This window comes from Thermobia domestica, chromosome 18 (assembly GCF_964235325.1).
Source record: "Thermobia domestica chromosome 18, izTheDome1.hap1.1, whole genome shotgun sequence".
NCBI classification, from domain to species: domain Eukaryota; kingdom Metazoa; phylum Arthropoda; class Insecta; order Zygentoma; family Lepismatidae; genus Thermobia; species Thermobia domestica.
The window spans coordinates 73,245,546-73,272,640 of NC_137471.1; the positions used below are offsets into that span (position 1 = coordinate 73,245,546).

At 36.4% G+C, this 27,095-nt stretch overlaps 1 protein-coding gene across 1 annotated transcript in view; it reads left to right on the top strand.

Annotated features, from left to right (window-relative positions):
- Ac76E (adenylate cyclase type 2 Ac76E) overlaps window positions 1–27,095 on the top strand; it is a gene marked incomplete in the record, with an annotated part of 460,518 nt that overhangs the window by 327,000 nt on the left and 106,423 nt on the right.

Sequence of the window (27,095 nt, forward strand, 5' to 3'; positions counted from 1 at the left end):
CGCAAATGCTAGTAGTATTTCTTGCTAATACCACTTGTAAATTATGTCGCTGTATGTCAAGTGCTTCTCTTTTGAAGTTCCTTCTTATAAAATATTACATTAGTAGTTTGTTCCTATAATTGTAAAGAGATATTTTGATGGTTTTTAATTATTGACTTAAAGTAACAAAAAGGATCATTATCCGTAACACATGTAATGGAAATTAACTTTCCTCTTGTGTCAAATTGCTAAAAGTCTTTGAAAATTCTATATTATCAAATTTCAAAACTTGACGAAAGCAATATTTATCGAAGTTGACGAAATCAAAGCAACAATTAGGACATGGACACATGGACTCTTAAGTAGGAAATTGACTTATTAACTATTAGAGTTATTATAATACCGAAATTCAAGATCCTGCAAGCCAGCGAGTTATAGGGTTGCCAACTGGCCGGTTTTTGACCGGCCTGGCCGGAAATATTGGTATTATTTATTAAAGCCGGTGACCGGTGCAAACTTCTTACCAGCCCCGTTTATGACCGTCTTTTTTTTCAAATTTGTATCTAGTTCGAAACAATTTTGTCTAGTTCGCAATATAGATTTAAAAAGTATACCTTTCATTCTGTAAATCCAAAACTGTCACCTTTCACCATCTATGGATGATTAATATATTTTGTTCATTTTTTTAGACAATTTTAAAGAGATGACAGGGACTGTATCAGGGAAAATTTAAAATTTACTTCTGAGGAATTTTGTACATTTATTGAGAGTGAAAATGGGCTTTTTAAAACAATTTCCTGTAGTGGAAGTATAAGTTTAGAGTAAATTTCATTTTGTAAATCCAAAATTGTTACGTAAAGATTAATATACTTTTGTTCATCTGTTTGATAATTGTAAAGAAGTGGCAGTTACTGGTGAATACAATAATATGATCAATGCCGATTTCAGTTTCTCATTTTTAGCACAATGTATCTTTTAAGCTTATTAGTGAATATACTAAGAATACGCAGAATATAGGTGCTAATGCACTTTTGTTCACGATAGTACATTTCCGTCCCATGGATGGGTCCGAACAAAGATACTTCACACTTAGACCTATTCATAGGCAATTTTGAGGGGGTGCCATTTTTTATTTATTTATTTATTTATTTATTTTCCAGAGTTGGTAACCCTAGTTCATACCACACAAAAACATGCCTGGATTTGATATTAATCAGTAAAATCAACTGTTTTAATTTGTTTGGTATAAAAAATCTGTCCAGGTTACTGCAGTTGACTCATAAAAGTAAATTGTTATATTCAGTGGCGGATCTAGTCCAGGGCCTAGGCCCCGCAGTTTTTTAGGATTTAGGATTTAGACTTCTGGGCTTTCGGCATTTATGTCTCTATCTAGCTCGTCAAGTATGAGGGATGACATGCCCCGGCGATCACGCTATCTGGGGAAAGGGAAGGAAGTGGCCTGGAACCTATAAGTAGGTACCGCCCCGGCATTTTCCCAGTATGAATTAGGAAAACCTCATTCAGGATCGCTGGCCTGAAAAAGCTTTTACACTTTTTCGACCAAGTGCCTCCACCGGGAATCGAACCCGGCCGTTTTTTTAGTGACAAAAATAAGTAAGCTATTATTTATTTGAAAGTTTATCATAAACTTATGATATACCTATCATAGTCTGGGTTCAGGTTGCACCCTCCAGTTATTCCCTTTTAGATCCGCCACTGGTTATCTTAATAATTATACAAACATCAGTACGTTAAGCGTTTTAAAAACTTGAATTTAGATATTGGATTAAATTAAACAAAAACTTCTTTCAGCTTATTTGTGACAAACTTGTCATATTTTCAATATATAAGCATAGTCTTACGAAAACAGAGCCAAATAATCTTAAATGGGTCTACTGTACGCCTATTTCCGGGACGTTCGGGCATCCTTTTAGTGGATAGCGAAAGCAATAAACAAAATCTGGAGCAGCTGATTGAGTTTGAGTCCTGTTCTGTACGGACTGAGTTGTGATTTTAATCTTTCAAAAACAGTTAAATTTCTTGTATTAGAGTGAACAGAATACAAATATTATACAATGTCAAACAGGATAGTGTGCATTGATTACAGGTACAGTGCTCTGTTATTCATCTTCCTTTCGTAATGTAATTATGAATATTATCCACTGCAGACTTTGTGTCTATAGTTACAGACAATCTGCAACATAGAAATACTATTACACTCTCTTTCTCTACGTTAAAATGAGAGATGAGTGTCGATACACCAGTGATGGCACAACTCATGGGGCACCGGGTCATATCTGGATCACTTGGGTCACGACTTTTGTCCGGGACACTGACCCTTACAGACCTGGTGAACGGAAAACACGCTAAATAGCAACTCTACAACGTTTATTGCAGAATTTCTATAATGGATGAATAGTGTTCACTACTCTAGCTCGAAAATATATTTGTTTGATTTCTGTGGTGACATTTCTTAATCAATGCAACATGTATTTGATTATCTACAAAAAAAGTAATTTCATGTTATTCTTTTCTTCATACTGAAAATTAATACAGTAGTTCTGGATACGGTAAATAGAGAAAAACATTTAACAAAACATGGCGTACCGTCATCTCTTATATTCTGCACGACATGTTTTTACAGATTCGGTCAATTAAATTTTGATGATTCCTCGTAAAAAAAAACATGAACCTTTTCATTTCTATGATTCACACACATTAGACTTTATTAGATCGTGTAGTTATCTTTCAGTGCAATTCACACACATTTACACTATGTTGAACCTTGCAGTTATCTTTCACTGCAATGCTGTGAAACACGCAGACGCATGCAACAACAAAGAAAGAAAATTAGTGGCTTCATACATTTTCTCCATGTGAATGACGATGCTTCGTCTTTGCAGGTCATAACGGCGCTGTCTGGGCAGTAACAGGTTGCTGGCTCGTTCCGGGTCACAAAATTTATGACCTTTCCCATCACTGCTATCCACCTCCATGCTACCGCAACGTTTATGATCCTGTGTTGAATAGATCACATTGGGGTTTACATATTGGCCTAAACAAAGTTTCATTTTTAAAAAAATATTAACTCAATGGAAGACAACAAAACAAAGAGAAAATAATATCAGATGTAACTTAAAAGAATTTAATGGTGAAATCCAGTGATTATTTAACTCTATCCGTCTATGTTCATATTTATAAGTGGAGTTTATAGTGCCACGCTGCAAATGTATTTGATATGTTTTACATGCCCATTAATATTTCCTTATATAATATACAGCTCAGCATTCACTTCTCTTTGATTTTAGTCTGAGACAATATCCTCAGAAATTTAATATGTAAAACTTGAACATTACGGAATCTTGCGCGTGTGAAGAAATTCCATGGTCCCAGCCAAGAGAGTAGATTATGCAATGATATTATAATTATTTGCATAATACGGAATCTGTCCAACTGGAAAACAGCACCGTGTGCGTGAGTTTTCTCGGGGTTCCCCCGTTTCCTCCCACTTTCTTCATTCCACCATTTCATTCATTACTCATCATCACCGTCTCCTTTAGCCTAGCCGGCATAATCGTGGGCGTAAATCTCAAAAATTTTATTTCATTTCATTTTTCGGAAACGGAAAGCAATAATTGAAGAATTCACTACAAACTACGTGTATAATACGGAAATATTTTCAGAAAGTTTGAGATGTGAAATAACTTACATATTTAAAATCAATTTAACAGTTACATTTTCTCAAAGTATTCACCTTTACACTGTACACACTTTTGCATCCTCGAAAACTACTTTTGGAAGCAGTGTTGCCAGTCTTTTTCTTCAAGTGTTGAAAGTTCATTCTCGTAAGCCACTACAGCTTCTTCAGGGCTGCAAAATCTCTTCCCACGCATGCGATCTTAGATTCTGGAGAACAGAAAAAAATCACATGGAGCCAGGTCAGGGTTATACGGCTGATGAGTCATAAGTTTGACCTCCGTAGATTCTAAAAACTGAATTGTGATGTTGGCTGTGTGTGCGGACGCGTTGTCATGATGAAGCAGGATCCCACACAATCCAGTTCTTGGACGCCGTTTCCGAAGCTTCTGGAGCACTTTTATTAGGCAAACAGTGGTGTACCACTGAGCAGTAATAGTCCTTTGTTCTTCAAGTGGAACAGTTGCAACATAGCCAGATTTGGAGAAGAAAGTTGCGACCATCTTCTTCCCCACACTTCACGGTCGCTTCACTTTCGTGGGTGGATTTTCGTCTGGAAAGATCCAAACTGTAGACTGGCGTTTATTTTCAGGGTCAAATTGATCCAAGTCTTATCACCAATAACAATGTCAGAGACGCGTCAAAAATTGCCTCCATCAAATCTTGCAAGCATTTCTTCACACCATTCCACACGCATGCGCTTCTGCTGTTCAGTCAGAGTGTGAGGCACCCAACGAGATGAAACATTCCTGAGCCAAAGATGATCATGAATAATTTTTGTTACTGCTGGCGATCCAATGTTCACTGTAGATTCAATGTCCTTGAAAGTTGTTCGAGGATTTTCTCGAATCATTTGTTCCACAGCGGCAATGTTTTTATCTGACACAGCTGTTGCCCGACGTCCAGCTCTCTCTTCATCTTTAAGCGACGTCCGGCCTCTTCTGAATTCACCAAACCACCGAAAAATTGTAGCATGGGAAGGAGCAAGGTCCGCAAATGCCCCCGTGCAAACGGTCAAGGCTTTGTGTCTCGTTCAAACCACGTTTGAAATCCTAAAGGATCAATGCCCGAAAATGTTCCCTTTCGAGCTCCATTCTAGACAGCCGAATACTGCTCACATCAACAAACATGTGAAGGCGATACGGCCACGCCGATAAGCGAGGCGAGTTGAAACTTGCTTCGCTTCTTCGCTCTGGATACCACTACCGAACGCAATTGTTGGAATTCAAATACTATGCCACAACAATGCGTATCTCAAAACTTTCGTAGTGACCCTCGTACTCTGCAAGATGTTTTAATTGAGAACACAGTCGATTGAGGCAATTTGTTCAGCAAAGGATGATCGCTTGATGACAAAACACTTCTCTAAAGATACCATTCCTTACTCCATAGTTCCCGTTTTCTTCTTTTTCTCTGGGAATTTTCAGCTAATAATAAGACTGCAATTATACAAAAACAATAAATAGCTGTCTTTCTTTTGTTACCCATTACACTGTGATGATATTATCTACTTGTTGAGAAGTATACGATAATTACCGTCGTACTGATACTGCTTCGAAAAGAAGTCTACCACACAGAAAATCTGAGCCAATTGAAATGACAACTGCTCGATAATCTCAGTGTACTCCATGCACTGTTAGTTCAGTTCATCGTTCAGTTTTTTACCCAGTTTTTAGCACAGTCAAACTGCTCGGCAATACTTAAAAGTGTATGGGCTCTGTTTAGTTTTGACACGATTTATATATATAGAAAAATATATATATATATATATATATATATATATATATATATATATATATATATATATATAGTGGCGGATCTAAGGGGGGGCTATAGGGGCTTTAGCCCCCCCCCTTGACGGTGAGGTATACACTGGATAAAATGGGTTTCAATCCTGCTTTACACTGGATAAAACGGCAAAATATGGTTTAGCCCCTCCCTTGATCATATCCTGGATCCGCCCCTGTATATATATATATATATATATATATATATCGGCCATTCCACGTAAATATGAGCCTAAGGACAGAGAATTGTTTTAAATATATTTTGCTCGTTATTTATATAAAAATGACCAGAAAAGTTCAAAATTTACTATGCAGATCGATTTCTTGTTAAAAAGTTTTAGTTTTTGTCTTTTTGAGCAATTGAAATTCCATGCTGTACGAAGCCAGTCGAAAGGAGAATTTACCAACAATATTGGACACTCCTAAGCAACACATAATAAGCATTTGATTCAGTTGCACTGAGGTGTGGACAAGCACGTACACCTTAGGAACTGAAGCTCAGAAGTTTTAAAGCTGTTAATATATTAAGTAGTCTACTATTTGACTACTTTTTGTACCAATGTAATTACGTAACGCCCGTTACAAAAAATATATATTTTTTCTATACAAGTTTTACTAAAAGTCAGAAGTAGTCTATCTTTTGCAAAAGTAAAAATGAGCACATGGGCAATACAACAGGAAAATGAATATCATTATATTTATAATTTAATAGGCAAAAACTGCGTAACGGGTGTTACATTGCCAATGTAACGGGTGTTACACGTGAATTGTTAGCTTGGTTTGATAGTGATATTTTGTACACTTAGGCTAGCTCTATGACTGTAATGAGAGAATTTGAAGTTAGTAAAGTTATAGAGGGTAATCTTATGAAGACATGAATTATGGTAAGGGTGAACAGAGTGCGAATTAAGGGACATTGAACCGGAGGTGATGAAGTGCACTCCAGAGAAAATAAAATCTAGGAGATATCGTCGAATGGGGGACTCCGTCTCATGCCCTCGTTAATCGCAACTCAGGGTAGTGATTAAATAACATAAAAGCGCCATATTTCAATTGAGTACTCATAACATACTAAAAGTCTACTTCTTTATCAGAAGCCCAATACACTGCTATTGAAAGTCTTCGTTTAGCAAATCATTAGATGCTACAGCGCGACAGATTTTCATCAAGAAACCAGAAAAACCCTACACTACAATGATGCGTTCACAGACTCCGAATGAAGTTGTGATCAGCCTTTTGAGGAAAGATGTTTGTGTTGGAATGTTGTCTTGCTGGCAATGACAGATGAAATAAGTAACCAAGACTATCGTCAAGTTGGAATCTGTAAAGGACTTGCGGACGAAAATGGTGATATTAGAGTTATGTTCTTGAAATCTTGTGGCGAAAAGGAATTCGAACTACGCCGAAGTTTAGAAAATATACTAGTGACGTACCGAAGGAGGGATTGGGGCTAAGGCCCCAGGCGCCGATGTAAGGGGGCGAAAAATTCGGAAGAAAAAGAAAAGAAAAAAGAGAAAAATACTTCACATATCAGTACAAATTAGTATGCACTTAAATCCTCTTCCTGTTTTAGGAATTGGTCCTATAATGTTACTCATGTTAGGAAAATGCATGTGCACATATATACGGTAAAATGGAAGGAAAAAAGTAATAAAAAATCCTCGAAATCAAGGAAAAGCAGGGTTTATTTGAAAATTTTCTTACGGTCGCCCCAACTATAGTATCGCTTCGCGGCTGGACTGTCGACCTCACTAACATGTATGGAGGAGCCGTCATATATTTTCGCCCCGGGCGCTGATTTTCCCAGCACGGCACAGTATAATTCATTTTCATTACGTGATTGGTAAACTACCAAATCTGATTATGAAAATTAAAGAATAACGTAAAGTTGTGTAGCAGTTTAGTTCCAGAGTTAATGTTACTGAAACATAAGAAGAATTGACTTTTGTTGATGATCAGTGTATCAACAGACCTACATATTTAATACTGAATTTCCTACATTCTTCTGATTTATATGTTTATTATTTTGTGTTTTTATTTCTTACACTGTACTACATGTGTATTTTTTATCTATTAGCATTGTAATATTTTGTTCCTTACATAATATATTCATTAAAAGTGAAGTTGGTTTAAGTTCATTTGCACTGTGTAACACCCGTTACAATTTGTGTAACACCCGTTACGGTATTGAACATTTTTTTAAATAAAAGCCATTGCACATATGGAATTTCTATTTGTAACATTCATAACATCATACTTTCAGAAAAGTGCACACATAATTGGAAACAAATTTTGAGCTGGACCTTCGCAGAGTTTGGCTTAACTTTACATGCATCTGAAAGTGCATGTCCAATTGCTGTAACGCCCGTTACGCCACATTTTTCATTCTTACTGAGTTATGGTATCATGTATATGTAGCGAATTAAGTGTTTACTATAATACACAGACAAACGGCAATGTTTCGAGGCAGTTTGATATATCTTGACCCAGTAAGGACATTTCTATAACAATTTCTATTCGTCCAAATGTAACACCCGTTACGATGGAATGGCCGATATATATATATATATATATATATATATATATATATATATATATATATATATATATATAGCAGTGAGTCTTGTGTGTAATCTTAGAAACATGTGCAGTAAGCTTGGAAACACGAATATCATTTTGAATAACAGAAATATAATATTCAAGCTAATATCAGAATTAGTGGAAGAGAATAAAGACGCCATTTGCCAGATATTAACGGAAAATTTTAAGAAATGAAAAGTGAGTACAAGTTTGGTGTCCCATTCCTTAACAGAGGAGCAAAAAAACTAGAAAGAGTTTTTGACTAAAAAAAAAAAAAATACTCGTGTGTTAGCACGTTTCGTATGTTGTAAAACTTTTGGCCGGTACATTACAATATTCTCCAGACCTGTTCCTCGCGATTACTTTTTCTCTAAATTAAAATCACATGAAGGACAGCTTTTTTTGACGATGTTTCCTCCATACACAAAGTAATGAGGACCTTAAACTACTAATGAATCCACGGAAAGGGCGGTGGGGACGACCCTCCGTATTTTGAACCTAGCTTCATTGTACAGAAGAACACCATCCCTTCCCCTCAAACGACTCTTGTGGATTCGTTAGTGCCTTGAACTCTATTATAGTCCAGCACTTCCAGAAGTAATTCTATGAATTACTGGTACGTTTAAAGCTGTGTGTGTACAAAGGACGTGGTACTTTGAATAAACCGAAATAAGTTAGTTCCAGTTGTTGAAAACTCAAATCTTTCAGTTTTATGTCCCATGCTTATGCCAGCTCGGCTGAAGGATATGGTAATGATGAGAAATGAATGGAATGAACAAAGTGGGAGGAAACGGGAGAACCTCGAGAAAACCCATGTACACAGTGTTTGTCTAGCACAAGTTCACTTGTAAGGATCGAACCAGGGACCCCACACACTAGAGGTGAACGCTCTACCACTGAGCCACCGCGGCCTCGCCATTCCAGTTGTTATTCCTTTATTGTTTACAGGGCTAGCCTCGTTTCTTAATTGCTGTTCTGTGTATTTTTAACAAGGTTAATCTCTAAAACAAAATGAACTGGAAAACCACTCAAAAATGTGCTAAATTAATAAAGAGTAAGTATTCAGAACTCTGGAAAAAGGTACAGCTTTTTCAACTAATTAGCTATAAATCTGTCTAGAAGTGTTTCTGATCTCACTTAGTGTGTATTATAAAACAAATTACTTTAAATTGTTATAAGAACATGCAAAATAACGATAGATTTTACTGTTTGTAATTTTTCTCATTGGTTATTCAGAGATTGGTGGTTATTTTACTTTATTTTATACTAGTGTCGAATATATTCATGTAAATGAAATAGTTTAAATTCTCTTTTATTGTACAACTTATAACGTTTTTATTCTGTTTTTATTTTGCTGTTCTTGCTTAAAAGGAAGATAAGGCAGTAAGTATTAAATCTGAAACAAACTTAGTTTGAGAAGTATACAGTAAAACACTAATATAACGAAAATTTGGGGATCTCCGAAATTAATTTGTTATAGTAAAATATTGTTATACTGAAATGTCAATTCTTAAAAATTGACCTGTTGTGATATCCACTGTAGAATCTACATTATTTTAACATAAGTTTTAGAGGTGAAAAGAACTTAACGTAAATCATTAAAACACTATAGTTACAAAAAAAAATCCTTGAAGAATTAAAAATAAATTTGTAGTACGGGGCTGTAGTACGTCAAATAAGTAAAAGCTCGTTAAGAGCCGATTATTTCGTTTTGCCTAGATTTACTTTTAAAAAAAAATCGAACATTGTCAATTCAATTCAAATGTACAGGGTACTTGAAAAAAAACTTTATAAAATCATATATAAATTTATTCAGATTACGTACATATCTTGTTTTAATGTCATTTTCTAGCAAAATTGGTCAAGATTTCTACTTTAGTTCGGTTTAATGTGACTTCCATTGATGATTTTGCAGATATCTAGTCTGAATTTGATTTCCTACCCAAACCCACATATCAAACGTAACTTATTCAACTGCGGGCTTTAGGCTAACGGAGACCCGATAATTTAGCCAAGTGAATGATGATGGAAAAATTGCTGGAATGAAATTGTGGAAGGAAACGGAAGTACGCCCGAGAAAGTCCCGGACACGATCTTGTCCACCACTAACTTACTTGACCAGGGATCGAATCAGGAATCCCACGTACCAGAGGTAAGCGCTCTACCACTTTATTTTTATTCATATTTTTAAAGAAATTTTCAGCGGCGCATATATATATATATATATATATATATATATATATATATATATATATATATATATATATAATTACGGCTGAAAACAAAGCGCTAAGTAAAATGAGTGTTTAGAATTGGTCAAAATTATATATAATAGCTATAATGCAATTTTACTGGCTAAACACTATATGGAAATGGCTAGATTTAGTCATAAAGCGCCTCATGCAGAGTCATTTTGAGGTATGATTAGCGTCATACTAAAGGCCTGAGTACTGCAGGAAACATGTTAATCGAACTATTTAGTATGATACTAATAACGCATCAGAACGATTCTGCATAAGGCCTAAAATGTCTAAATTGACAACACTGATTAGAAATAACTCTCCTCCTATTGGTGTGACGTCTTTTTAGAAAGCTGCTGCCGGCAATTTTGATTACAAAATGATTAAAAACTAACATTTAAAAAAAAATACGACACATTGCAATAGCAATGACCATATACGTATTGAAAATAAATAATCAATAATTGTAAATATTTTTTAATATTTTGTGATAGGATAGAATCTATCTTGGCTACAAGTTAGTTCCTTATTTATTTTTTCATTTTTTTCATTGAAAGATGCGCAAAAAGCTTATTTAATGGGAATAACCATTTTCGTTGCTTTCAAGTCACTTTCCTAAAGCTCCCTTATGGCTAAGCTGTTAGCTTACGCGCCTTTCGCGTGGGAGACGCGGCTTCGAGTTCTGGTCGGAGCTCATGTGGTTCGGATCCTACATTAAGCTGTAGGTCCACGTCTTATATAGCCTCGCTGCTGAAAGAGATGCTATACCAAAAATGCAAATGGAATGGAATCAAATCACTATCCTGCTCGATCGATCATATACATATATTAAAAAATGATTGCCGTAGTCCTTTAATCTGCATCATGCAAATAAAGTAATAAGAAAAAAATATTTATGTTATAAAACAGAATGGATTTCATTTATATATCGAAAAAATAAATCTAGACAAAGGACAAAATTTCATTCGTTTTGCTGAAAGTTCATAGTGAAAAGGGAAGGTGTGTAAAAATAATTTTACAATTCTGGATATTTCGTTATATTGGTGTTAGCTACAGGGATACTTTACTCTATATTGTATTCATATCATAATCATAATGTTAAATATTGGAGGACCACGGTATGAAAGTTTTGTCTTTTTTTTTAATTCTTTACAAATTATTTAAATACTGTATATAAGAGTATGAAAGTAAACATATCTTAGTGGTCACGGGTTTTGAGAAGTAATTAATTATATGATAATGTGCTTGGTTGTCGTATTATATACGTACTACATGTGTTATGTGTAAGGACTGGATTTTAAGGTGCAAAGTTTGGTATGAAAAAGGGAAAGGTGCTGAATAAATATTCGAAAAAGTATTGATAAAATTAATTTATTTAGGTGCCAACAGTGATATGAATACGATATTCTTTATTCGACAACAGCAGAAAATAACCTTATAAAATAAAGGTAGATTACTGTGTTTCAAAAAATTCGTTGAATTTATCCCCACAACATTTCTAAGCAGACTGTTCGAAGTGGGAAAAATGTATGTTTTACTACTATTTTGACTCAACATACAAGCTATTTAATGTTGAAATACAGTGAGAATGTGTTGCCTAAAAGATTGCATTTCTATTTACTTAATGACTCAAAACCATGGGACAGCTTCTTTGTAGTTACTGTGGGGTATAGAGAGGCTTTGTCTTCCGACCCCAACTTTCTGAGAAGAACTTGCTGAGCGAACAGGTGATTCGAGCGGACGAGGTGTGTCATTAGTTCGTGCCAATGGTCGGATAGGAATGATAGCTCAGGATGTTTCGAAGCAGATTCCAGCTTTGGCTTCCACTTGTAACTGTATGCTGGATGTTGTTCGTTACACATAGCGCATTTTGGTGCTTGTTGAAGATGCTGCAAGTGCGAGTGTTATGAGGACCGGTAGAGAGAGCTCAAGTTCAAGCAAGTGCAAGCCTAAGCTAGCGTGAGTCTAATTGAAGATAGTGAGCGTACGCTTAACCACGTGCAAGTCTAAGCTAGCGTGAGTCTCATTAAGGATAGCAAGCTGAAGTTCAAGCGCATGCAAGTCTAAGCTATCATGAGCCTAATTGAAGATACATAGTGAGCCTACGCGTAACCACGTGCAAGTCTAAGCTAGCGTGAGTCTGATTAAGGATAGGGAGCCCGCGTTCAAGCGCGTGCAAGCCTAAGCTGCCGTGAGTCTCATTGAGGATAGCGACTCCAAGCTCAAGCGCGGGCAAGTCTAAGCTAGCATAAATCTCAATGGGCCTTATGCAGTCATTTTGAAGTCTGATTAACACCATACTACGGGGTTGACTAAAGGATGGTTATCAAAATTGTATTCAGAGTCTCTGATTAGGACGTAGTATTGGTCGAAATTAATCACATGTGACTAATTAATCTAGAGCAGAGACTAATATTTTACCCACGGTTTAGCGTGCGACACAACATTTCGTATTTCGTATTTTATGTATTTTCATTTTTACAGACTACGCATGCGCTCATCTTCTTTTCCGTAGTTGCCACATTTATTTTACTCACCGATGCATTGGGGTTCTATAAGTTAATCATACCCAAATCTTCACTTTTGTTGTACTAAAAGTAGACTCTGAATACCAAAAAGGGCACCTTCCTTAGTAAAGAGTTAGTGTGCTTACTACCTAGTCGGAGACTAACCTTCGATTAACGAATTCTCTCTGAATACCGCCCATTGAGTTTAGCATGCTCGACCTTAAGCGTGTGCAAGCCTAAGACAGCGTGAGTCTCATTGAGGATAGCGAGCCTAAGCTCAAGCACGTGCAAGCCTAAGTCGGCGTGAGTGTCATTGAAAATGAGGATAGCAAGCCCAAGCTTAAGAGTCTTCATCCCGGCGAAATTAAAATACCGCTAATTTTACAGTAATTATGTGATATCTTCAAATAGATAAAAGATAATTGAAATATGGAACAAGAGCGCCCTAGACAATATTATTTTGCGTCAGGTACCGTTATCACAAGTCACCTAATGGCTTTCCCTTTTCAGCTGTTTAGAAACGCGAAAATAAATGCCGATTTTCAAAATGGCTCGAAATCGAAAGCAGATAAATGAGTCGTGATAATGGTTTCTCATGTAAAATAATATTGTCTAGGGCGCTCTTGTTCCACATTTCGATTATCTTTTATCTATTTGAAAATATCACATAATCACTGTAAAATTAGCGGTATTTTAATTTCGCCGGGATGAAGACTCTTAAGCGCGTACAAACCTAAGCTAGCTGAGTCTCTGAGAGGATAGCGATGCTGAGTTTTAGCAAGTGCAAACCTATCCTTATTGAGGTTAGTGAGCGCGAACCTCATTGAGGATAACGAGCCCGAGTTCAAGCAAGTGAAAGCCTAAAATAGCGCGAGCCTTATTGAGGATAACGAATCTAAGACCGGTGACGTAGATTACGAAATGGCCATATCTCCTAAAAACTAATAAAAAAATATTAATACTTTCGACATTGTTAGTTTTGAATTCTTCAAAAGCAGTTTTCCTTCGAAGCGAAGGAAATTTATAGAGCGAATTGTATTAAGTAACTAATGCAGTCAAGTCCAATTTTAACCAATTTGTACACACCAGAATATGATCCTTACTACCTCCGGGTGGAGCAGAAATTATAGGCCTAGGAAATTCCCAGATTACTTAACAACGATCTATTATTCACTTAAGAAATCCAAAGATGTCAAAAGAAACAACATTTAAAAAAATGATTTTTGTGTGTGTTTGATTTATATGCTGATACAGATTATTTGCCGCGACACACTCTTGAAAAGAGGCTCAAGGTTGAGAAACATTGCCGCCAATAGGTCAACGTGGTGACCTTGTATCACAATTAACTTCACACTCAACTCTTGCTTTGTTTGAGATTCATTTTTCGAAAGGCAATCATCTCATTGTTTTCTGTTATTTAACAGTTGGTCAGCGATGAATTATCATGATGGCAATCTTTTCTTCTTCTTTTTTTTTTTTTTAACCCATAGGTAGAACAGTCACATGGTTAAATGGGGATTCCCGCCCACTAACGTAGTGTTCCGCTACCTTGTAGATACGCATGTTCCTCGGGAATCCCGGCAATTCACGTGACTCCACGTGGTTTGAATTGAACGAGGTTCTCCCAATGGTGTTGCCAACCTTGTAAAAATAGTCGGGAAAGTTCAGAGATTTCAATGCTTGAAGTGAAAAGTACAATTGTGTAAAGAATTTCTACGATCAAAAATGCACGTATTTTTTAGCGTTCTAATTTATGCTGTCTATAATTATGGGAAGTTTTGTAGAATTACTTCGTCCGTTTGCCACCAGGCAACTGTGATTAAAATGAGTGGCCCGGGCAAGGGCGCCGATTTCTCTGTAAATTTGGAGGGCTCATTCAGATGCTGAAGGCATATATGAGTATTTTAAGACAAACTGCATTCAAATTATATCAAATATTGTATATTCATAAATACAATGAGGGGGCCCACATGAGGTTTGAGGGCGGCCCCGGGCCCTCGGCCCCTCCAGAATCGGCGCCCTTGGTCCCGAAAGTAAATTACACCCGTAGCTACAAAATTCACACAGGAAATTTCTCCGATTGCGCTCAACCTGGATTGCTAGTATTCCTGCAGTACTACTTTGAATCTCCATTTATTCAAAGTTCCCCTGAGAGAAATCTAAATTAATCACTGCTGCAAGGTATCAGAGAAAAATGGTAAGAGCGTAGGAGATATGGTTATATACAGTGCCGTAACTTCTAGGGAGCAGGCGGAAAATATCCCTTACTTAAGCTTCTCGCCGTTAGAGGGGGCCCATTTCAAGATTATTTTTTTTTAACTCCGTAAGATATGATATGAACTTAAATATATACATGAAGCACGGAATAGATTCAGCTCATTTTGAGGAACAGTGTCTTAAATGAAATGAAAACGTGAGCTGTACCAATTTCAGTCAAATGACTATTAAGGTCCCCGTATTATTACGGATTTAAGTTATGTCAAATATTGTTCCCTAATTTAACTTGTGAATCATGGAAAGTACCCAGCAAATCATATTTTCCAAAAATAAATAAATAAATAATAATTAAAATAATTTAAAGTGGTGCTGCTGCTTCATCTGAACAAAATATATTTCCCTAAGATAAAGTATAAACATAACATGTCATACTTCAGTAAAACGCTAACTGAGCCATCTAGGAGTAATAAAAGTGTTTGTTACGGTTTCAAATTTTGTAGGGGGTAAATTTCATATTTTTTCTAAGGGGTACAAAATATTGATACATCCTCCTTGGAAAAGTTCAAGTTACGCCACTGGTTACATAGCTGGACCTCGATAGCTTGAATTTCTTGATAACGCGACTCTCCATAACACTCTATGTTAAAATAATCTCTATAAGTCGAATGTTTAAAAATTACAACCACGGTAAGTCGAATTTTAAGGGTTTCATACTCATGTTTAAAAACATCGATAGCTCGAACTTTTGTATTTGCGAACCTCTACAAGTTAAAGTTTACCTCTATAATTCGAATTTCTCTTGATGCGACCTCAATAACTCGAAGCTATATAGCTCTATGCTTTTACGTAATTGTTATTGTTGCTAATCTGTACTGTAATTGTGTTATACTCATGTCTAGATATGAAAGCCCCCTCTCCAAAACAATACATGTACAGACGTGTTCAAATTATTAGACTCACGCTCGAAAAATGCAAAATTGATGCAGGAGTTCTAATTTTAGAGTTCTTGAACATTTAATTGAATGGCTAAACTACCAATATAGGATCCTTCATTTGTTTACTGTACAGTTGAAGTGGTGATATCATCGTTGAACACAAGATGGTATTAGTGAGGGGAGGGGGAATTCTGAAAGTGGTGTTTCAGTTGTAGATAGCTATTGTGGTTCCCATCAACAAATTACAGTCTGAAGTTTTGTGGTTGCTGTCGTAAGAAGTTAACGACAACTGTTAACGACATTCAAAGCGTTCAACAGTTCGAACAGTGTTTCTTCCAGACATGTTTTAGGGGGCACTGCCCTCCCGGAGCTCTGAGAGTGTTCCCCCCGGAGGAGACCAAAATAATATGTCTATAATATAATAATAAATAGAATAGTACCAGCAGTGCTCCCGAAATACGAAGTGTGCCCCCCGGAACATAGTTTCTAAAAGCAATACTGAGTTCGAATGGGCCAGTTTAAAATGATCGTGACGTGTTTCGTGTATCAATCTTTTATTCTGTGTAGTCCAGTAATTTTAGTATAATGGGAAAAGCAAAAGACCTTTCTCCGCGTAAAATGGAAGTTAACATTATACTTCTGGTGGAAATAAGATATACACGGCAATACATTGCTAGTAGAGTTGGGATAGAACAAAAATCTGTGAATAGAATCTCTGTTGAGATGAACAAGAACCAAAATAGGATTGGAAAGTATGACCAAAGCTATCACGAGACCTAGAATATTGGACTGCTGACGATTGGAAAATAGTATGTTTCAGAGATGAATCATGGATCTTTGTGTCTGATGAATGTTCACAATATGTGCGACGTTGATCTGGGAGGAATTCACGTTGGAACGTCTTTAATAAACCGTGAAACATCCTACTTCAGTCATGGTCTGGAGTGTGATCTTTTTCTTCGCGCAAGTAAGACCGTATATAGTAAAGAGGACAATGAAGCACGACCAATACCTACAAGTTCTTCAAGAAGAACTGCTTTCCCAGACTGCACTCTGGTTTGATGTACAATTCATCTTTGTGCATGATAGAGCCCCATGCCATCGAGCCAAACCTGTGACAAAATTCTTCGAGGACAACGAAATTAGTGTTCCTCCGTGGCCAGGCACTAGTCCTGATATGAACCCGATTGAAAACTTTTGGAGCTTCATGAAAGAGAAGCTAGAGAAGAAGCACATTAGAACCAAACTTCAATTAATCAAGGAGATCAACAATTTGTGGTACCACAATGCTAAATTGAAGTCAAAATGTGCTAAATTTGTACATAGGATGCCACAAAGGATAAAAGACTTAATAAAGAACAAAGGATTTCATAAGAAATATTAATGTTTGTATGAGAGAGATTTTTTTTTGTAAGTATTCCATTTCATTTTTTTGTTTCCAATTTGGATATGAACACTTTATAGTAATTATATTTGAATGTTACGTACGCATTTGTTTTATTGATATTGAAAAGCATATGCCACACCCACTAGAAATTAGGACAGAGTTACAAATCAGTAATTTGGACTAGGTTCGAACGTATTTTCTCACGTAATATTGTAAGAACAGTAAAATATTCAGGAATTGAATGTTGAGTCTAATAATTTGAACACGTCTGTACAGTATTTTATTTTTACTAGTCATCTTAAGGAATTTTCACGACTTCGAGTTCTAGAGGCTGAACAAATAAAACTTCGAGTTATAAAGATTATAACGTCACTTTTAATGAGCAATGCGGAACGTCGGTATCTCAAATTTTTGTTTTGGCCATCTTGATAACCCGAACCTTGATTACTCGAAAAACTCGATAACTCGAATTTTTTCTATTCCCTTCACCTTCGAGTTATCGAGGTCCTGCTGTACACAGTGTTCGTAGTCTGAGGGAAATTTCTCTAATCTAGTGAAATTTCATGTGTAAATTTAACAATAAGAGAGAAAGGACATTTTCCGATAAAAATTCAAAATCCAGGGAAATTCTCGCGCTGATTGATTGACCAATATAAATGATTAAATTTATTTTTTCTTCAGAAATAAATCAATACAATAGCAATAATTTGAGTGTGTGTGTGTGTTCAAAATAGCATAATTTTCACCTGTTGGCTAGGTGTATATTTATGCTTCAAAAATAGAAGCGAAAACCAATGAATTAAACAATTGGCACTTCCTTTAATATACTAAATTAACCTTATCACATAACATGTATCATAGGAATTAAATATTCAAGAAAGTAGGGAAAATCTGATAAGAAAAGGGAAAATTTTGTGTCAGTAGAGAGAAATTTTCGTAAGGAAATCTACGAACACTGGCTGTACATGGATTCAGTATCTTAAGAATAAGATCTATTATCGCCTTTATCTATAAGGTTGTCTACAAGACAAGTGTCTAGACTGTAGGGTCTATTCTCTCTGAAAGATTCCATGGAACTGGTGTCTCGTCTCCCAAAAGTTCATATGTTTCTAGTGGAAGAGTTGTTCCGTCTCGTTTCTTCAGCGTGTCTCAGGCCGTGGGCAATCGTTTCGAAACCCGAAGTGGGAAATTTAATTATTTTCCTGTTCCTTTATTAGATCTCATGGAGCGGAAACGGATTAGAGATTACGATCGAGGAATCATTTATTGAAGGAATCTTGTTTTAGTTCCATCAGAACTCGTTTAGATGTCAGCACATTCAAATTAGTAGGGTAAATCAGTGCTTCCCAATTGGCGCAGTCCCATACGGTGTGTTGCAACATTTTGGAATTTAAAAATCAAGAAGCATTTAATTAATTAGTTAAAATCAACTTTGAGACAAATTGTGCTAGTTAAAATCTCCAGCAGTGAGACTCTGCTTAGTACTAAAGAGTAGCGCAAATCTGTCTTCAACATTGGGGGGAGGGGTAAGACTGATCCCAATATATCTATATCTATCTATCTATCTATCTATCTATCTATCTATCTATCTATCTATATATATATATATATATATATATATATTATGGTTTATTACGAACAGGACAAAAAGAACTGTGATAGATTGATTACAAGTAATCCGGTTAAAAACACTGCTGCTTTTATTTTAGTTCCAAAATCGGCCGCCCGCACTCGTTCGCTGGTCAGGTAATAGCTTATTCCATATCAATCATAGCTTTAAACATTTTCATGACACAAAATATTTCATCTACATATTTTGTATGAGATTTTATAATGGCTAGCGCAGTCAATACGCGTAAATACAAGTAATACAAGTAATCCGGTTAAAAACACTGCTGCTTTTATTTTAGTTCCAAAATCGACCGCCCGCACTCGTTCGCTGGTCAGGTAATAGCTTATTCCATATCAATCATAGCTTTAAACATTTTCATGACACAAAATATTTCATCTACATATTTTGTATGAGATTTTATAGTGGCTAGCGCAGTCAATACGCGTAAATGCAGTCAAACATAAACAACATATTTCAATTAATCAAATTTCTGGCATATTTTGGACATGCATTCCCTGATCATACCACAAAGGGCATTGGTACAAGAATTAGATCGGGACTCCATGAAGGCTATATGAGAAGCAGAGGTAACTGAGCAAATTTTCTCTCTGTGGTAATGAGGCGTATTTTGATCACTGTTGCCAATAATACTTTAACTATAGTACAGAAGGTATAACGTCGTTGGCTTCCCGCGAAAAGTTGTAGTGACGTTTATGGGGAGTTGCCAGCTTGGTTACTTATGGCTTGCTGAGCGCGGTGATTGACCAGTGGTGATTGGCTATCCCCTTACCACACCCCCACTGACGAGCAGATACAAGCGCAGGAAGCCAACGACGTTATACCTTCTGGACGTTAGGTCCTTACAAGTAAGTTAAAATGTCTCTTCTTTTTACCGAAAAGTCTCTACGGAAAATTTAAATTTAAACAATAATACCGAATATAATATCGTAATTTATAAATGAAGATACTACATAACTACATAATTTCTCTACATAAAATAACACAATGTTTATAGTATTTTCACTCACCAGAAATCCTTTATACATGCTGATATTTCTGTCCATTATGTTCTTTTCTGAATGCATTGAAAGGTATGTTTTTATATTTTACAGAGAGCACTTTTCCAGTAGCTCTGGATTCGAATCTCGTGAAGAACAAGCAAACTTTGAAAATAACTTTGGTTGGAGAGATGCATGTGCTGGTTCGTTATCAAATATTCAACAGACTTTCTTGTGTCTTCATGAAAAAAATATAACAAATTGAACTGAATAAGATCTGGTCCCATTTTGTTTCTCTTCTTTCCTTCAGAATCATTCAGCACTTCGGATTCCACGTTAATCTGTAGGTCCACGTCTCATATAGCCTCGCTGTTGAAAGGGACGCTAAACTAAAATCAACTTAACTCAACAGAGAAAATTCGTTACAACCAACTCAAAATCTACGGCATTTTCTTTCTTTTCGGAAGTTCGAATCTGAACTGTTCGCAACCAGGGTTGGTAGCTCAGGTACAATTAAAATTTGTTCCGATAACGTGAAGCAAGTGACGTTGATCAATTAATATCTATAATATGACGGTTAATTTCACTTTACTTGCATTCAAGAAATATTATTTGTAAACCTTGTTTCTTACCAATTTACAATATCCAACCCCTACAGGTAGCGAAAACGTACGTTTACGGTCATGTCTCCACACTTGGCAATACTGATGTTCATAATAAGGTGGCAAGAAAGTCGGGATGAGAGTTCTTGTCGAGAATTGCTGAGTTAAAATAATGGAATAAAGGTTGCCCTTGAGGAAGGAATTGAGGGTATCTCGTGTCAAAAATGTGACATATATGGTATTGTCTCGTGTCAAAAATGTGACATGAATGTTTTGTCTCGTCTCATGGAGCAATCCTGATTTGGTATATATTGACATTTTCTTTAACTTTTGTTTCCGAAAAGCTGAGTACTGGAACCGTAATAATTTCAGGGGGTGTCCCGCGGGGGAAAAATTTCTTCTGGAGCTGCAAAATTTTCCCCCCAAATCTTCGATAGTGCTTAATAACGATTACCAATACTTTTAGAGTACTACTTTATTGAAATTTCTCTCGGGACAAATTGTCTGAAATCAATACTGACTGGAAATGAAACACGAATCCATTGAACAAAACATCAACATTCTATGTATTACTGAGCCACTGACCCTAATTGACTCTACAAAGAACAATGAAAATAGAAAAACGTGCTGTGAACCGAATCAGGAAGGTAACAGCTTCAATCGAAACAGTAGCAATCTATAATTCTATGCCAACGAAGAACCTTAAAAAGAAAGAAAAAAAAACTACCTATAAGGTAGGTGCTGGTAAATACATCACGTTAAGGGTGTTGGATTTTTTACGGCCGTAATTTTCATGAAACGCAAAGAATAACACACGTGCATTGGAAAGTATATACTCTTTTCCGCGTGTAGAGAAAATGTGGCAATGATGCCTTGGTGTTGTACCCAAGGTAAAAGAAAAAAAGTATTACAAATTGGCGTATTTACCAACACGTGCAGGTAATTACGCCAAATCTAGGATACTACTAGAAATCTTTAATAAATCTTGCAACTGTTTACGTCGTCTGTATATACAAACTCAAATATTACTACACAACATGGCTGATGCAGAAAATAGAGTGACCAAAGTGGAAGATGAAAATAAAAAGATAAATTGTAAAAACTATAATGTACAAAGTTGAAATGAAGTTCCACACTTTAGCCCATAAGAAGATAAATAAACATTGTCACTGTACTGTGACTTAAAAAGACTACATCGATATTAAATGGAACATGTAGAACAAATGAAAACATCTTTGACTACTGTAGTTAGTGCTGCACAAGCCCAGGCGTATTTCGCTGCATGATGCTTGGTATTGAGTTAGTAGCCATGGAGTCGCAAATACTGAAATTACAGTTATAAAACAAAGTGTTCCTGGACGAACATGAAATAAGGCGTACATTGCTGTAAACAATCGACAATGTTCTGTGTTAGCACGGTATTAATAACGGATTCTTATCTCTATTGAAATAATAACGTCCTTCCATGGAACCTTCCCGAACCAAACAACATTGCACGGCGTGACGGTCTCAGACCTATCTCCTAGAGTATTTGTCAAATCGTATTTGTCCTAGCCTGTGGCACATATTGGAGGTGCATTCCAGCAGATTTAGTCGGAAACGTCCCAGCACTGAACACTTGGCGTATTTAGCTGCACTGGCATTTATATCTGCAGTTAACTTATAATCATTTTAGCCCTTTCCACTTCGCTCCTTAAATACATAAGCACCTTACTTAGCTGATATTACATAACAGACACATACAAACCACCAGTGGCGTACATAGAATTTCATCGTACTTGCAGAATAATACTGTCTTAACTCAAAATAGTTTCAATTGTTTTATTTTTTCATGTATATAGTATAATTTGTGTGTATTTAACCAAGGTTTCCTACCCAATAGTTACTACTATTTTTTTTATCATATTAGCAGTCCTCAATAGCAGGAATGATAATCAAATCTCTTCAGATAAACGACATATATATAATTCATAAGTTGTAGAGTTCTTCCCCTCCCCTCATACTTCGTTTCTCTCAGTGATAAGGGAGAAAGGTCCCAACGAGATCTTGGTCGTTTCTGAACGTCTGAATTCAGATATCGAAATTTGAAGATTGATGACCAGGAATATAACAATCCTATTAATAATTCGGTATACATAATTTCAGAATTATTGTAGATAAAACTACGTGGAAAAAACATAAATGGTATGTGAAGTTGATTCTGAGTGATTAGGCAAAACTTCAGTAAATACGAACTAAGTACGCTATTATTAGTTTGGGATATTGTCTCTTAATCAGACGTAAAACTCATAACAATCCAATAATTGATAGATCGGCAGGCTTAAGAATAGGAAAATAAGGCATATAGTGTACTTGACTTCAAAACGTGTGTTTATTTTGTAGATAAACTAGCCTCCGGCTTGCTGGGACCTTCATCCATAGAACCCTGCACTTTATAGACCTAGTTATTTTATTTTTATTAATATTGTTATTTGATAATTTCCTCAAACATGACGCATGAGATTCTATTGCTATTTCATATGCAACCTGCAAACTTGCAAACAGCTTGCTGTAAGCTTGCGTTGGAAGTTGGCAAGCTTGCATCTCGCTTGATTGGAGAACGTGCAAGCTTGCCGCAAGCTGGATTCCAGTAACAAAGTTACATGGAGACAGCCTTTCATTTAGTGTTCTCTTCAAGCTTGACGCAAGCGTTTACGCTGGCGGCAAGTCAATTGCTAATGAACGGCCAGTAATGCTATGACGCTTTGCGAAGGATCTAAAGTATCGCTTGCAAGTACAACAAAAGATAGATTGTATAAAAGCACGGGTTGTAAGGACACGCGCCGAATGGCCGAAAGATTTCTTGTTGTTTGGGAAATATTCCATTAATAGCCCTGAGACGTGGCACAATTCATTTTTTTACTTAAAATATTTAGAAGAGATAATTTACTTTCAATGATGAGTTTTGTTCGTATGAATTTCCCTAAAACGTAATTATAATTTTGTTCTTATTTTACAACTAAATGTGAGCTCCTTCGTGGTTTAGCAGTTAGCATACGCTCCTTTGGCATGGGAGACTCGGGTTCGATTCCAGGCTGGAGCTCATGTAGTCCGGATCTCACGTTAAAAATGTAGGTCCTCGTCTTATATAGCCTCGGTGCTGCAAGGGACGCTAAACTTAAATTAAATCAACATTAAATCAAACAAATAAATGTTTCAGAAATAATTGCAGCATAACAAAATAACGAGAATTACCATAGCCAAAGAAGCATTGAACAAGAAAACACTTTTAACTAGCAGCCTTAGTATTGGAGTGAGGAAGAAATTGGTCAACTGTTATATATGAAGCATTGTACTTTATGGTTCAGAGACTTGGACACTACAGAAATTAGAGAAGAAATATTAGAGCTTCGAAATGTGGTGTTGGAGGAAGATGGAGAAGATAAAATAGACAGAAAGAGTAACAAACGAAGACGCTTCTACAATAACAGCACAAATACATAGCAGGCATATGCCTATCATGTTCCCTAAGGTACATGGGAATGTGTCCAGTATGTGCCTTATATACTTCTGAGAAAGAAACCACATGGATGGCAAATAATAGTCACAGTCTATGTCCGCCCCTAGGCGTATGCCTGACATGTACCTGGGGAACGTGCCTAGCTTGTCTAGGTATGTTCCCCATGCCGTACTACTCCCCCAAAATATATTAAATCGCCTATATGCGTAATATGTTTACATTAAGGTGAGTCTAAACAACACTTTAAACAAGTAAAAAATATAAAGGCTAGCCTAGGGTGGGCACGAACCACCAACTTTTGGATTACTAGGCGCGTGCTCTCCCGACTTGGGCACAGAGGCGATGAAGAGAACGTCACTTGTAGAGGGATAAAGTATTGAAGTCTTTTGCATTCGGCTAATTAGCCGCTTATATCCGATTATAACCGTTTGGGATCAGATAAAATCTGCTCGCCATGTAATTTTATATCAAATTGATCAAATTGATTGGAGTGCCTATTTACTTTGTTTCATGGTTCTTCCATATTCACTTTCAAATGATCGGCGACAGTTGCCATCTAATAAAGTTGATGCGGTTATTGCTTCTAGTACACAATCGCATAGAAAAAGAAGCAACAAATGCATCAAATGTGGAAGATGAATATAGAACACCTAAATGGCGAATGCCTAGCACATCTTGTGCTGTTAGAGTATCTGAAACAATATGTACCTTGACGACATAAAAACAAATGACTGTTAGAGTGCGAAACTGAACCAGGTATATAAATGCTATATTTGTGGTACATAGATGCAAATATCAATTAGGTGTAGCAAGTACCTAAAACTGTAGGTAGCTGAGATACATACTTAGCTCATGAATATCATATGTGCCAAGTGCCAGGTACCTAAAAAGTATCTGGGACACCTAAATGGCACATGCCTAGCACATCTTGTGCTGCTAGGGTAGCCACCATTCTTTGTACAAAGGCCAGTTGGAGTGCACACATCTTGCGAAGAAATTATCTTCTTAATACCGCCATAGAAGGAAAGATGGCAGGAAAGTGAGGAATAGGAAGAAGGCACAAATGATCGATGATTTGAAAAATAGAAGAAAATATTGGGAGTTAAATAAGAAAGCTGAAAATTGAGAAACATGGAAGAAAGATTTCCAGGTCCAAACTGAAAATTAAGAAGAAAAGAAAAATATATTAAAAACTCATTAGTCCCTGGTTGTGCTAAAAGGCTGAATACTTAATAATAATAATAATAATAATAATAATAATAATAATAATAATAATAATAATAATAATAATAATAATAAAATTTAGTTTAGGTTAAGAAATTGGGGTGAGAAAGTTTAGTGCAGTGGACCGTACTTCTTTTTTTAATAAATAACAGGAGTAAATGAGATCTTTCAAGACCTCATATGACCTTGATGCTTGAGTGGAAAACAAGAAGCATTTCCAAGAAAAGTAAGGCAAAATGAATCATCGAAGGCCATTTCAATATTTTTTTTTCCTTCCTAACATTTTGTGCCCAACCTAGTTGGCAACGATGCACTTCAAGTCATTTAATGTTACGGAAAACCCGTTTTCCGACCTTGAACATCGCATTGCAGTTAACGCTGCTTCTTTTTAACATAACAGTTGGCGGTTGAGTAGTCCGTCCGTCACACGAATAGCAAATAGTTTCCATTCAGAAAGAAGGATCTGTGACTGCAAGCTTCTCTGGATTTCCGGGATCGTAACCCTATCAATGCCTTCTTTCCAACACTCCGAAACGATGGCCTTTGAAAAGAAATAAAAGCCGGATGTTTAGTACGTATAAGTGGAATACAACATACTGCTAAGAATCGAAAATACTTTCTTATTTAATTAAATGCCAGAGTTGAATTATATATTCTAATATTGTCATTTCATTATAATTTTCATATTATTAAAAATAATCTTGTTTAGGAGTATAATGTCTCTTTTCAGCTTCGATATGAGACATGAACTTAAAGCTTACCGTGTGATCCGAGCCACTTGAGCTCCTACGGTCCGATGTTGAGTCTTACGGTCCGAAGACGGTGGCTCTAACTATTTAAGTACAGGATGATCCCTCGGGAAGCGCGGTAATTCATTGGGAGCTCAAGGATCTCTCTAGCAAGAATCTCCTGGTTGGATCGCAGAGAATATTTGTAGGAGGTGGACAATATCGTTTTGTGGATTTCTCCTGTTTCTTTCCATATTTTCATCCCACTATTTTCTCATAAACTATTCACTTTCAGTAATAAAGCGTCTCCTAGAACCTACAGCACGCAATTGTGGGACGTAAAACTGTTTCATTTCAAGGTGGAATTCCTTTATCAATTGCCCTCATCGCTAGTTTAGTGGCTAGCCCACGCGCCACTGGTGCACGCGGTTCAGGGTTCGATTCCCGGTGGCAGACCCTTGAAATTTTAACACACCATGGTGATTCGGATTCCACCTTCAAATCACAAAGCTCCCAATTTAATCAACCAAGTAAGCTTCAGCAACATCCTGTATAACCATATCGTGATTAGGCAAAAATAGAAATTTAGATCTTTTCTTTTTGAATGTTGAAATCCCTATGTGAAATACAAAATGGCATTTATCGAAAATATCATTCTAATCTACATAGTTTAGAAAGTCAAAACACATCACTAAAGCAGAAGGAGAATTTATTGCAAATAGTTCGTTTCGCTAAGAATAAAACAACCTACGTGGCTGAGCTTCTTCCATCGTGATAGCCTCTGCAAGTACTCTACAAGAAATGAGAGTAGCTTCCTGACAGCAGACGAAAGCACCAGAGAAACACCAGAAAGTAATTTAGACGAGTTCAAAGAATTCTGGCATGAAACCCAACCATTTTGAATCCTCCAGAGTAAATATATTAAAATATGATGTACACAAATGTTACCACCAGGTCCGAAAGGGTTAAGTAATAGATTATGTGTTATATTAACCTAGGTGACCAAGTTCTTAGCTATGATCATCCCTACTTTATATACAGAGTGTTTTAAAACAACACTGACAACGTTCATGAAATGTTTCCTGACAGCGAGATAAGACAAAA